General features: G+C 52.8%; 1 protein-coding gene and 1 non-coding gene across 4 annotated transcripts in view; one reads left to right on the top strand and one right to left on the bottom strand.

Moving 5' to 3' along the window:
* Positions 1 to 3162, bottom strand: part of Arhgef10l (Rho guanine nucleotide exchange factor 10 like) — a 124103-nt gene extending 120941 nt beyond the window's left edge. For 2 of the 3 annotated variants that reach the window (XM_042669737.1, XM_042669738.1), the window contains exon 1: positions 2967 to 3161. The gene's annotated coding sequence lies outside the window, so the exon portion shown is untranslated. Of the gene's footprint in view, positions 1 to 2966 lie in introns of all 3 variants that reach the window. The other variant, XM_042669736.1, reaches the window with a different exon arrangement.
* Positions 3163 to 11443: 8281 nt separating this feature from the next.
* Positions 11444 to 11523, top strand: Trnaa-ugc. The gene has a single exon. It is a non-coding gene; the product is annotated as a tRNA-Ala (tRNA).
* Positions 11524 to 12233: the final 710 nt, after the last annotated feature.

Here is a 12233-nt window from a genome sequence, read left to right as displayed (position 1 = left end):
GTCTCTGCCTCCCCTGCACTGGCCCGGCCTGTGTTCCCGCATCCCACGGTGGCTGGGCAGGCAGGTACATCCGGGATCAGAGGCCTGGGGAAACAGCTCCCTGCACACAGTGGCATGTGACCAGATCCACAGTCCCCAGCTCCTACCCCACCCAGGGACAGGGAGAGCCCAGGCCCCAGGGGGCCAAGCAGCCAGCCCAGGTGCTAGGTGGAGAGGCAGAAACAAGATCAGAACTCTGCTGCTCCTCTGTCACCACAGCCTGGACGAGCCCAGAGGTGCCACGACACTCAGAAACTAAACCGAGGCACACATCATAGCTCACGCCTGTAATCCTAGCCACGCAGGAGGCTGAGATGGGAGTATTGCGGTTCAAAGCCAGCCCGGGATGAACAGAAGTAGAACTGTGGCTCAAGGGGTAGAGCAAAACAAAACAAAACTAAGGGACAGCACTCAGGCCCTGAGTTCAAGGCCTAGTGCTGGCATAAATAAATAAATAATATATAACAAGCTGGGACCTTGTCTTAGTTGTGAACATGACCTTTAGTGGGTGACCTTGGGTGGGGAAGCTTCCAGCCAGCTGTGTGACCCTAGGTAAGAGCCTTAGCCTCTCTGGGCCTCATCCTCCTCACTGGTGAAAAGGGGGTTGTCGGGAAGACTGTGCCAGGCCCCACGCGGGGCATATGGCGGTACGAGGACATGGAAACAGGGCCTCAGTAGCAGGGCTGGCCGACCATCTCAGAGTGCTGCTGTCGTGAGTTACGGTGACCGCACTTTGGCTGGAGAGGAGACAGCGGCTCACCCCAGCCCCCACGGAGGAGACCCACCGGCTGAATCCTGCTCAGAGGAACTCAGCCCACTGGTGCCGCCCCCACCCCCACCCCAGCCTAGCTGCGTGGCCTCAGGCAGGCCACCCAACCTCTCAGAGCCTCAGCCATAGATGTTACCATGCGCATGGCCGGCCTGCTTGTCAAACTGTGACGTGATGTAGGTCCGGCCTGTGCCCCCCCATTCCCCCATCCCCCCACCCCCACCCCCACCAAGGGTGTGCTCTCCACAGATGGGTTGGGCCAGGTGGGGGTCACCACACATCAGAAGCCACTCTGAAGGCAATAACCAGCCCAGGCCCCTCCTGTCCCTGGGCCATGCCCCCCACACACACACTTCCCTGCCTCCTCTGCCCAGGGGACTCTTGAAACCCCCACAGTGTGTGTGAGAACCCAGGCTGCCTGTCCTCCACGCTCCCTCAACCCTGAGCTGGGCCCTCCAGCCCAGCCCCGGCCACCTGCAGGGCATTGTGACACAGAGGCCATCCAGATTCAGGTCTGCCTGGGTTCAAATCCCAGCTCCACTCTCCACCTTTTTTCCTTTTTCGCCAGTCCTGAGGACTAAACTCAGGGCCTGGGCACTGTCTCTGAGCTTCTTTTGCTCAAGGCTAATGCTCTACCACTTGAGCCACGGTGCCAGTTTTTCTGTTTACGTGGCACTGAGGAATTGAACCCAGGGCTCATGCATGTTAATGAGCAAGCACTCTACCGCTAAGCCACCTTCCCAGCTACCAGCTCCACCTTACTCAGAGCCTGAACGCTGTCCCTGTGCTTTTTTGGGGGTTTTTTGGCTCAAGGCTAGTGTTTTTGGTTTTTTTTTTTTTTTTTGGTTAATTGGAGATAAGAATCTCACACACTTTCCTTTCCCAGCTGGCTTTGAATCACAGTTCTCAGTCCACTTTCTCAAACTGTGAAATCCTTGTTTTGTTTTGTTTTTCCTTCTCTCAAACCCAGTGAAACCCTACTACTACTTTCAGATTGGTCAACTCCTCAAACTAATTGTTGTTTTGTCTTTTTTAAGCTGTGAAATCTTGAGTGTTACTTAACCTCTCTGTGCCTGTTTTCTCTGCTACAAAATAAGAATAATCAAACTAATTTACCTCACAGAGGTGTGGGGAAGGGGAAAGGGGTTAAATGAGTTCATCCATGTGCTGTGCGTTCTCAGCAAAAAAAATTACTTAACGTAAGAGCCCAGGAAGTACTAAGTCATCATCCACTAAGCACTGGTCACAAAAATGAAAATCACTGCCTCCAAAGGCAACTAGCTGACCATCAACAGGGGAACAAAGGCTAAACAACTACATGTCAAGATTCACACCCAGGACCTGAGCCACCTTCAAAATGCCATCGAATGCTGAATGCTAGAAATCCTAGCTACTCAGGAAGCTGAGACATGAGAATCACAGTTCAAAGCTAGTCCGGACAGGGAATTCTATGAGACTCTTATTAACTGCCAAAAAGCCAGAAGTGTGGCTCAAGTGGAAGAGCACCAGGCTTGAGAGGAAAAAGCCAAGCAAGAGCATGAGGACCTGAGGTCAAGTCTGATACACACACACACACACACACACACACACACACACACACACATGCCATCCAATTATGAGCCCCTAAGACACTGCCTGGGACATTGCTAAGGTTGCATTCTTCCTTCCTGAGGCAAAGCCAAACTGCAGAAGCAGAAGAGCAAGGAAGGGTCATGGGGCAGGGAGCAGTGCCCTGCCCCTTGGTTTCCAGCCCACCCATTCTGCCATCAATTCACCCAGTGACCTTGAGAGATTCCCAATCTCCAGAGCCTCATTTTTCTCAGTTGTAGAATGCTCCTGGCTATATCAAACTGTGTCCCCCACAAACTCTGTGACCCTAAGACAGAAGTAGGTGGCTCCCTACCACTCCTGTGCCCTTCCAGGCCCCTTGGCCTCCCTCTGCCCACGCTGCCCTGACCCGCCCCGCTAGCCTAGCCAGGGGGTCAGGGTTAGGGCCACGCACGGGAGGGAGCAGGGTGCCCCCTTCCCCTGAGCCTGGACCCCAAGGATGTGGCTACCACAGAGACCCCGCCATCACCACCATTAATGTCCAAAAGACCGCCCTGCAACCCAGGTGGGACAGAGAGAGTTTAAAACAAACAACCATAAAACACCTGACCTGGATTCTGGATTTGGTTTGCAGGCTGATGGCAGTCCTCAGGGAAGGGGAGGTGGGGCGCAGGTGTGGGGGACCGGGCCTCACTGGTGGCAGGAAAGGGTCCCCAGAAGCAGAGCAGCTAGCAGAGACGGGCAGGAGCCCAGGGCTGGATATTCTGGCTACCTGCCGGACTGGGCCAGGTGTACAGAGACTCTGGTTTGTGAGTCACTCACTGGCCAGACCTGCCTAGCAAGCAGAGGGCGGGAGGCTGAAGATGGGAGGGGCCCTCGCTGCCATGCCAGGGCCCAGACAGAGTCAGGCCCAGGAGGGCCGGGCTGGGCTTGACCATCCATCAGAAAGCTGGCCAGGGTGGAAGGGAAAAGCATGAATGAAGGTGGGATTCTAAAGGGGGTGCTGAGCAGCAGAGATACCCACCACCCTGCCCACTGACCAGGGACACTGGGAGTCCATCGTATGCCAGAAGCTTTTAACTGGAGAAGGCCAGGAGTCTGGGCCTGCATTGCACTTGCAAAGATCCAAATGTTAAGTCGGTTGCTGGTAGCTCACGCCTGTAATCCTAGCTAATCAGAAAGCTGAGAACTGATGATCGTGGCTCGAAGCTAGTCAAGGCAGGAAAGTCCACAAGACCCTAATCTCCAATTAACCAGCAAAAAAGTCAGAAGTGGAGTTGTGGCTCAGGTGGTAGAACACCAACCTTGAGCAAAAAGGCGAAGGAAGTTTAGCCCTTAGCCTGAGTTAGGCCCTGAGTTCAACCCCAGTACAGGCACCCCCCAAAAAGTAAAATGTAAATCCTTGTCCTTCCCTGGGTAGCTGTGTGCTTTTGTGAAAGTGATCTGGGGTCTCTGAGCCTCAGTTACCAGCTTGTTAAGCTACAGCGATAATGATAGTATTTACCTGACAAGAGAATGAAATGAGGCCATGGAAGGAAAGGAGTAGGGACTAGGGTGGGCAGGGCCTTTGCTGGGATCACAGGACTCCTCTCAGGGATAGCAAGGCTGTAACCTCAGCAGCTAATCCGGCCTGAATTCTTGTCAGGTTGGGGTTAGTCACTCCAGATTTTAGCTAACAGCTACACGATTAAGAGTATAGCAACCAGCCAGGCACCAGTGGCTCATGCCTGTAATCCCAGATACTCAGGAAGCTGAGATCTGAAGATCATGGTTCAAAGCCAGCCTGGACAGGAAAGTCTATGAGACTTTTATCTCTAATGAAACACCAAAAAGCTGGAAGCAGAGCTATGGCTAAATGGTACAGGGTTAGCCTTGAGTGAAAAAGCTAAAGGATAGTACCCACCCAGGCCCTGAGTTTAAGCATCAGCACCAACACACATGTGCACGCGCGCACGCACGCACACACACACACACACACACACACACACACACACACACACACGGTTGCTATAATACCTAGGTATGGAGCACACCTGTAATCCCAGCATTCAGGTGGCTGAGATGGGAGGATCACAAGTTGGAGGCCAGCTTGGGCTATGCAGTAAGCTTCTCAAGAAGATGACTACAATAGTAAACTGTATGTATATTCTGCTATAACTCCAGAACAGAGAGGGATAGGCAGGCAGGCTGGGCCAGCCCTGTCCAGCTCCTGGGTCTGCTCCTCCTGAGGGTGGGTGTGCCCTTGGGCCCCCAGGACACATGGAAGCCTCTGAAAGTGCATCTCCCTGGCTCTGCCAAGTCAGCAAGCACTCTGTCCCTTACAGTGGGAAAAAATCCTCTGTGATCCTTGGACCCATATCTTGGTAACTCAGTCTCCCTTCTCAATATCAGAATCATCTGCACATCATATTCAGTCTGTGTAAGATAGATCCTTGGCCCTCGGTGGCAGGAAATGTTTTTCTGTTCTATGGGGGAGGGGAGGGGTTAACCAAGACTTGAACTTGTGTTCTAGTTCAACTTTTTTTTTTTTGGTCAGTCCAGGGGCTTAAACTCTTGGCCTGGGTGCTGTCCTTGAGCTCTTTTGCTCAAGGCTAGTGCTCTACCAGTTTGAGCCACAGCGTCATTTCTGGTTTTCTAGCGGTTGATTGGAGCTAAGCGTCTCTCTCACAGACTTTCCTGCCTGGGCTGGCTTTGAACCATGATCCTCAGATCTCAGCCTCCTGAGTAGTTAGGATGACAGGCATGAGCCACCAGTGCCCAGCTTCACTCAGTTTTTTCAATCAGGGCTAGTGCTCTACCTCTTGAGCCATGCCTCCAGTTCCTCATCTCTGTCTTTTATTTTCATTTCTCCTTGTCAGTCTATCCCAGTTCAGGCCCAGCTGTCTTGGGGCCGGGAGATCCCTCACGAATGCCAAACCCTACCCCCACCCCAGAGCATGCATGAGCTCAGGCTCTGAGGATACTTCCAAACGTTCCTATGGGTCAGGTGTGCCGCTGGAGACACAATGCCCCTGCAAGGCGCCCAGGGAGGGATGAGAGCTCCTCACATGGGTGAGCATTCACGTGGCAAGAATGAAACAGAGAGAGGTTTATGGACCCCACCTGCTCAGTCTTGAAGCCTGGCCAAGTCAGCAGGGGAGAGCCAGCCGACACTCCAAGTTCCTGAAAGAGTAAGATTGCCTTCACAGCCACCGACACAGCCCCCAGCCCTCCCCACACATGAACATCCGCCCCAACAGCCTGGGAGACAGACTGGACAGCCATTTGGAAGACAGCAAAACTGAGGCTCAGAGAGATTAAGTAACTTGCCAAAAGTCACAGAGCTGGTTTTGGACTCTAGCTCCCTGAGTCTCATGGAAAGAACAGGATTAAGGCTGCCAACCACCAGGCACCCGAGGTTCACACCTGTAATCCTAGCTACTCAGGAGGCTGAGATCTGAGAATGGCGGCTCAAAGACAGGAAGGGAAGTCTGGAGCTCCTTATTTCCAGTCAACCAACAAAAGCCAGAAGTGGAGCTATGGCTCAAGTGGTAGAGCATCAACCTTGAGTGGAAAAACTAAGGGAAAGCACCCAGACTCTGAGTTCAAGCCTCAGTACTGGCGCGCGCACACACACACACACACACACACACACACACACACACACACACAGTTGCCATGGTATGGGGCAGGGAATCCCGATTCTCATTCTCAGCCAGGGGTCTTCCAACTGGCCCTCAACCTCCTAAGCCACCTGCTCTCAGCCTTGATCATGCACAGAGCCCCAGCTGTGAGCATGCTGGGCAAGTTGAGTGCCACATGGGTGTCATGGGGACCCCACCCCCACCCCATCATCTCTGCCAGCTTTGGCAAATACAGGATGAGGCCAGAGGCCTTTTTCCGGGCAGCCTGCCAGTGTGTCTCAGTGACAGATGCTTGGGTCCCATTTGCCATGGGACAGGCAGCAGGGCTGGGCCAGTCACCTCCTCCCGCTCCCCTGGGGACAGCCTCCATGTCAGCTCTGTCTCTCTCCAGCCATGCAGTGGGACAATGTGTCAGGGGCCTACAACAAGGTCTGTAATTACCATATCCCCCACCCCAGCCCAAGATGCATCAAACAACCCCAAGTTTGAATCCAGCTTCATTGCTTGCCGTGTAACCCCAGACAAGCCATTTGACCCCTTGGCCTCCATATACCCATCTATAAAATGGGACCGAAGACTCTGACCTGAGAAGACTCTTATAAAAGCTTCTGTCAATGGACTCATTCACATAAAAGCACTGGGGACGCAGCCTCCTCCCGCCATTCACCCTAGGAGGATCACGGGGGTGAAGCCCGTTCATCTCTTTCTTCTCTTGTCCCAGAAAAACCTGCAGGCATCAGGTTGAAGACTCACTTTTTATCATTTAACAACTTCTAATAAGCAAATTAGTGTGTTCCCTACAAAGCATTTGTTGCAATTTGTAATTATGTAGCCTATCTGGGCATTTGCTTAGATTGTATCTGTGCACCCTGAACTCCATGAAAGCACCTGCTAGCCTGACACCCGAGTCTCCACTGCTAAACCCAGAGCCCAGTACACACACAGACAGCTGACAAACACTGAACACATGTATTTTTTATTTTGTGTTGTCGTTTTTTGTTGATTTGCTTTTGTTTTTCCGGTGCTGCGCTCAAACCCAAGGCCTCACATATGCTAGGCAGGAGAGAGAGCACTGAATGTGAGTAGCTGATCTAAGAAAGTAAACTTGAATGGATGCAAAATGCAAGGCCAGAGAAACCCATGTACATTCCTAAGGAAGGCTAATAGCAAATGGTTCTTCTTGATTGTTTGTTTGTTTAGAGGCTATTACTGGGCTTAAAATCCTCACGCTACTGGGCGCTGGAAGCTCACACCTGTAATCCTAGCTACTCAGGAGGTTGAGATCTGAGGATCATGGTTCAAAGCCAGCCTGGGCAGGAAAGTCTGTGAAACTCTTATCTCCAATAAACCACTAGAAAACTGGAACTGGCGCTATGGCTCAAGTGGTAGAGCACTCGCCTTGAGCTGAAGAGCTGAGGCCCAGAGTTCAAATCCCACAACCAACAACAAGAAGAAAATCCTCCTGCTCTTGCTTAGCTATCACTGGAGCCATACCTCCACTCCCAACATTGTTGCTGGTTAGTTGGTGATGAGAGTCTCATGGACTTTTCTGCTCAGACTGACTTGGAACCATGATCCTCAGATCTCAGCCTCCTGAATAGCCAGGATTACAGGTGTGAGCCACCAGCACCTGATTGGCAAGTTTCTTATCTGTTATTTAAACCTTCTGCTAAGCTAAGCCCATTGATCAAACATGTGCAGAAGAAACTGGGAGTGGTGGCAGAGGTGGCGGGTGTACATCTGCCATCCCAACCCTGAGGATCGTGAGCCAGCCTGGACTACATAGTGAGATCCACCGACCCCCATCTCACAAACACCAAAAACAGAAATAAAAAGTGTAGGAGAAGTCCCCCAAGGATGGAGGGCTCAGTGCTCTCTCTCCTGCCTAGCACATGTGAGGCCTTGGGTTTGAGCTCAGCACCGGAAAAACAAAAGCAAATCAACAAAAAACGACAACACAAAATAAAAAATACATGTGCAGGCAAGATCAAACTCTGTGCATGTGTCGTGTCTACAGGACCATGTTGGGCTGAGGGTCAGGGGCTGTGGGGCAGAGGTGGGGGCGGTGGGGGAGAGAAGCCAGGAACAAACCTCCCAGGACAGCAGTATGGGGAAGGAGAATGGGACAACTTCCACTCGCCTGTGCCCACCCCACCCCGACCCCCGCCTCCAGAATTCACCCCACATATTTATGACAGATTTTTAAAAATTCGCCTCTTTTTTTCAATGAGGCAAATGAGGCTCAGAGAGATGCAAGCGTGTTGCTGGTGAGTTGGATTAGGAGCTTCTGTTCATTTTGGATGGGGTCGGGGGGCAGGTTGCGGGGGGTGGGGGGAGAGGGTGGGAAGGGAAGAGGCATCTACCCATCAACGCTCTATCCCTGCCTGGGCGGGTCTCAGCAGCCACATCTGGGTGATGGTGAGCCTCAGAACCAGGAAGGGGGGGGGCTGATGACAGGGCAATCTGGGGTGTCTCTACTTCCTAGAACTGGAAAGGAAGATCTGAGCTCAGATCCACGAACCTGCCTCCTTGGGCTCCGGAGCACTGCTAGCGAAGCAGAGTATCGAGAAGCCATGGCTGGCCACCTACTGGCTGCCGGGTGCTTTCCTAAGTCTCCCAAGGGGTGCTGCCCACATACCCACTTCCCAGGCCCGAGGGGGAGACACTGTGTCCAGCCTCAGACTTGTCTGCCCCCAAGGGAAGCCTAGGGGACGGCTGCAGGCCCAGGAAGGGTGTCAGGGCTAGCGGGAAAACCGGAAGCCCAGGAAGCCCGCACCACCCTCCCCTCACTCTGCATGTAGGACAACCTGTCCACCTGCAGAGCCTGCCCAGGCACCTCTCTGTCTGCTCCAGCCCCCTGTGGGGAACCACTGGGGAGACACAGGAAGAACCATCCACAGTGGTGGTGTTTGTGGGGAGGGGTCGGCACAGCACAGGCACAGCTGGAGCTCCTCAAGGCAGTACAGGGCCACCTGTGTCCAGGCATTCAGCTCCCCTTGGCTACAGCTGGAGGGTGTCAGACGCCCCCTGTTGGTCACCAGGAGCATGGCACCTGGTCAGTTCTTGTCTCTGAATCGAGAGCAGGACCTAGAGTCCAGCCACAGCTAGAAGGAATATGTAACATCTCACAAGTAAAGGGCTGGTGTCAGCCGGGCACCGGTGGCTCACACCTATAATCCTAGCCACTCAGGAGGCTGAGATCTTGAGGGTCACAATTTGAAGCCGACCTGGATAGGAAAAGTCTATGAAACTCTCATCTCTAACCACCATAAAAGCCAGAAGTGGCACTGTGGCTCAAGTGGCAGAGCACTAGCCCTGAGCAAATAGAGCTCAGGGACAGTGCCCAGGCCCAGAGTTCTAGCTCCAGTGCCAGCACCAAAATAGATAGATAGATAGATACATACATACATACATCATACATACATACATACACTAAATTAAGGGCTAGTCTCCCAGAGTGTCCCTGAGCAGCTTCCCGCTGGGTCAGGGGTAGGACAGTGACTCTTCCTCCACAGAGACAGGAGCAGGATCATCAAGAGATCTGAAGCTTAGGTGGCCTTGGACAATATAATCTTGGTTAAGTGATGATAACACCAAAACCCATTTGGTTGCTAAGATTATTAATGAGCACAGAGCCAAATACCCAGGCACACGCAGAAACACGTTTACATTTCCAATCCTCCGGCATCGAGTGAGGAGACGGCTTCAGAGACTGGCGTCATTCATCGGGTGGGGCACAGCCTGCGGGAAAGGGGGGGTGTGTAGCACAAAGTCCAGGGGTCTGGCTGCTGCTTCCCAAGCTTTGAGTCCCCACTGGATGGGGGACCACAGCTCCGCAGACACCCATCACCTGCCCCAGCTGTGGATTGGGAGGCAGGAAGTAGCTGTCTGCGGCCCCACCCAGTCTCCCTCCATCTCCCCCAGTTTGGCAGTAGGCTGGCCCAACTCCTTCCCTCCAGGCCTCCTGGGCATAGGGTCCGCTCACGTGACCATCCAGCATCTGTAGGGAGGCTGTAGGGACACCTTGAACATTCACTGTGCTCAGGAGCCAGGCCCCCAACCACCATCTGGCACCCCAGCTCAGGCCAAGAGCCCCCTCAGGCTGTGTATGAGGTGGGGGAAGCTGTCCACTAACCACAACCCACCAGGAACAGTAGTTCTGGATGCCAACAAGCCAAAGACTCACCTGGAACCACCACCAGCCCACCATGTGACAGCGGAAAGAGTGGAAGCACAGCTTGGTCACCATTGAGTGACATAGTAAAGGTCATGAAAGCCAGCCCAGGCCCGCCCAGTTTTGGGCCTACCACCGGTGCCATATGCTCTATCTTGAATTCTTTTTTCCTGTTTGGGGGGTGGGGGTGGGGGTGGAGGAGGGCAGCAGTACCGGGGCTTGAACTTAGGGCCTAGGCACTGTCACTGAGCTTTTGTGTTCAAATCTAGCACTCTTCCACTCAAGCCACAGCTCCACTTCCAGCTTTTTGGCACTTACCTAGAGATAAGGGTCTCATGGACTTTGCTGCCTGAGTGGGCTTTGAACTGTGATCTTCAGATCTCAGCCTCCTGAGTAGTTAGGATTACAGGTGTGAGCCACCAGCACCCAGCTAGCTTTGCTTATTTAACTTCTTACCACAGCCCTGAGAGGTAATGTAAATTATCACTACTTTATCGGGGAGTAAATTGAGGCAAAAGGCAGCCACCTGGCTAGCACATAAAGAGTGAACTGCTCCTGACCGGGCCCTATCTACATTAAAGTGCTTCCTCTGTCATTGTGTAAAGATTCATGAACTCCCCAGAAGAGAACTCTGAGGTCAGAGGAAAGGTGCGTCATGCAAGATCACACAACCAGAGTGCTCTGGGTTCAAGTCTAGACAATCACTGGGTCTGGAAAAACAGAGGAGGCCTCCTTGGTCCAGAGCCTCAGGGGAGGGGAGGGTTGGCTGCCCCTCCCCTGGAGGCAGGACCACGGAGCAGAAGTATGGTGCTGAGGCGCCCTCTGCTGGTGCAGTGAGAACACCAAGAGGACTGGCTAGGCCCGGAGCATTGTGGGAATCTCCTCCGTGCTTCACCTGGCCAGGCTAGGGGGAGCAGGAGTCTTGAAATTGAGCCTCATCCATGCCCTGAGAGGCTCCAGCAACTGGGTTGTTTACAGAAGGGAGAATAGCACAGCACTGAGACTAAGCAATGTGGGCACTGCAGACAGGCTTCCTGGAGAAGGTCACCTCACTGGTAACTCCCTCCTGACTCAAGTTCACTTCGCTGAGACAGAAATCATTTAGGTTTATTTGACAGGGGCAACTGAGTCCGTGACACTCTTCCAGGATGTTTAAAGAATAAACATTTTAAGGATGAAGTTTTTACAAACCTGAACTCCCAGCACTGGAGGCTGAGGTTGTAGGAGTATGAGTTCTAGGCCAGCATGAGCTACCAAATAAAACCTTGTCTTATAAACAAGACCTGTCGGGCTGGGAAGGTGGCTCAGTGGTAGAGCGCTTGCCTTGCATGCTCGAGGCCCTGGGTTCGATCCTCAGCCCCACATAAGCAAAAAGAAAAAAGCCGGAAGTGGTGCTGTGGCTCAAGTGGTAGAGCGCTAGCCTTGAGCTGAAGAGCTGAGGGACAGCGCCCAGGCCCAGAGTTTGGGCCCCATGACCGGACCCAAAATAAATAAATAAATAAATAAGTTCCACAAGTTTGGAATAACAAATGGATGATTAAAAAAAAGGGGGGGGGCTGGGAAGGTGGCTCAGTGGTAGAGCGCTTGCCTTGCATACTCGAGGCCCTGGGTTCGATTCCTCAGCACCACATAAGAAAAAAGCCGGAAGTGGTGCTGTGGCTCAAGTGGTAGAGCGCTAGCCTTGAGCTGAAGAGCTGAGGGACAGCGCCCAAGCCCAGAGTTCAGGCCCCACAACCAGACCCAAAAAAAAAAAAAAAAAAACAAGACCTGTCATCCCAGCTACTCAGGAGGCTGAGATGTGAGGATCGAGGTTCAAAGCCAGCCCAGGCAGGAAAGTCTGTAAGACTCTTATCTCCAATAAACCACTCAGAAAACCAGAAGTGGCGCTGGGGCTCAAATAATAGAATGCTCACCTTGAGCTGAAGAGCTAAGAGACAGCGCCCAAGCCCAGAGTTCAAGCCTTATGACTGACAAAAAAAAAAAAAAAAGAGCTGGGTGCCTTGGCTCAGACCTGTAATCCTAGCTACTCAGGAGGCTGAGATCTGAGGATCATGGTTCAAAGCCAGCCCGGGCAGGAAAG

Source organism: Dipodomys spectabilis, unplaced genomic scaffold (genome assembly GCF_019054845.1).
Source record: "Dipodomys spectabilis isolate Male_0828 unplaced genomic scaffold, ASM1905484v1 ptg000504l, whole genome shotgun sequence".
Taxonomy (NCBI): domain Eukaryota; kingdom Metazoa; phylum Chordata; class Mammalia; order Rodentia; family Heteromyidae; genus Dipodomys; species Dipodomys spectabilis.
The sequence above is the reverse complement of the archived record's forward strand: the minus strand, read 5'-3'. Positions and strand labels throughout refer to the sequence as shown.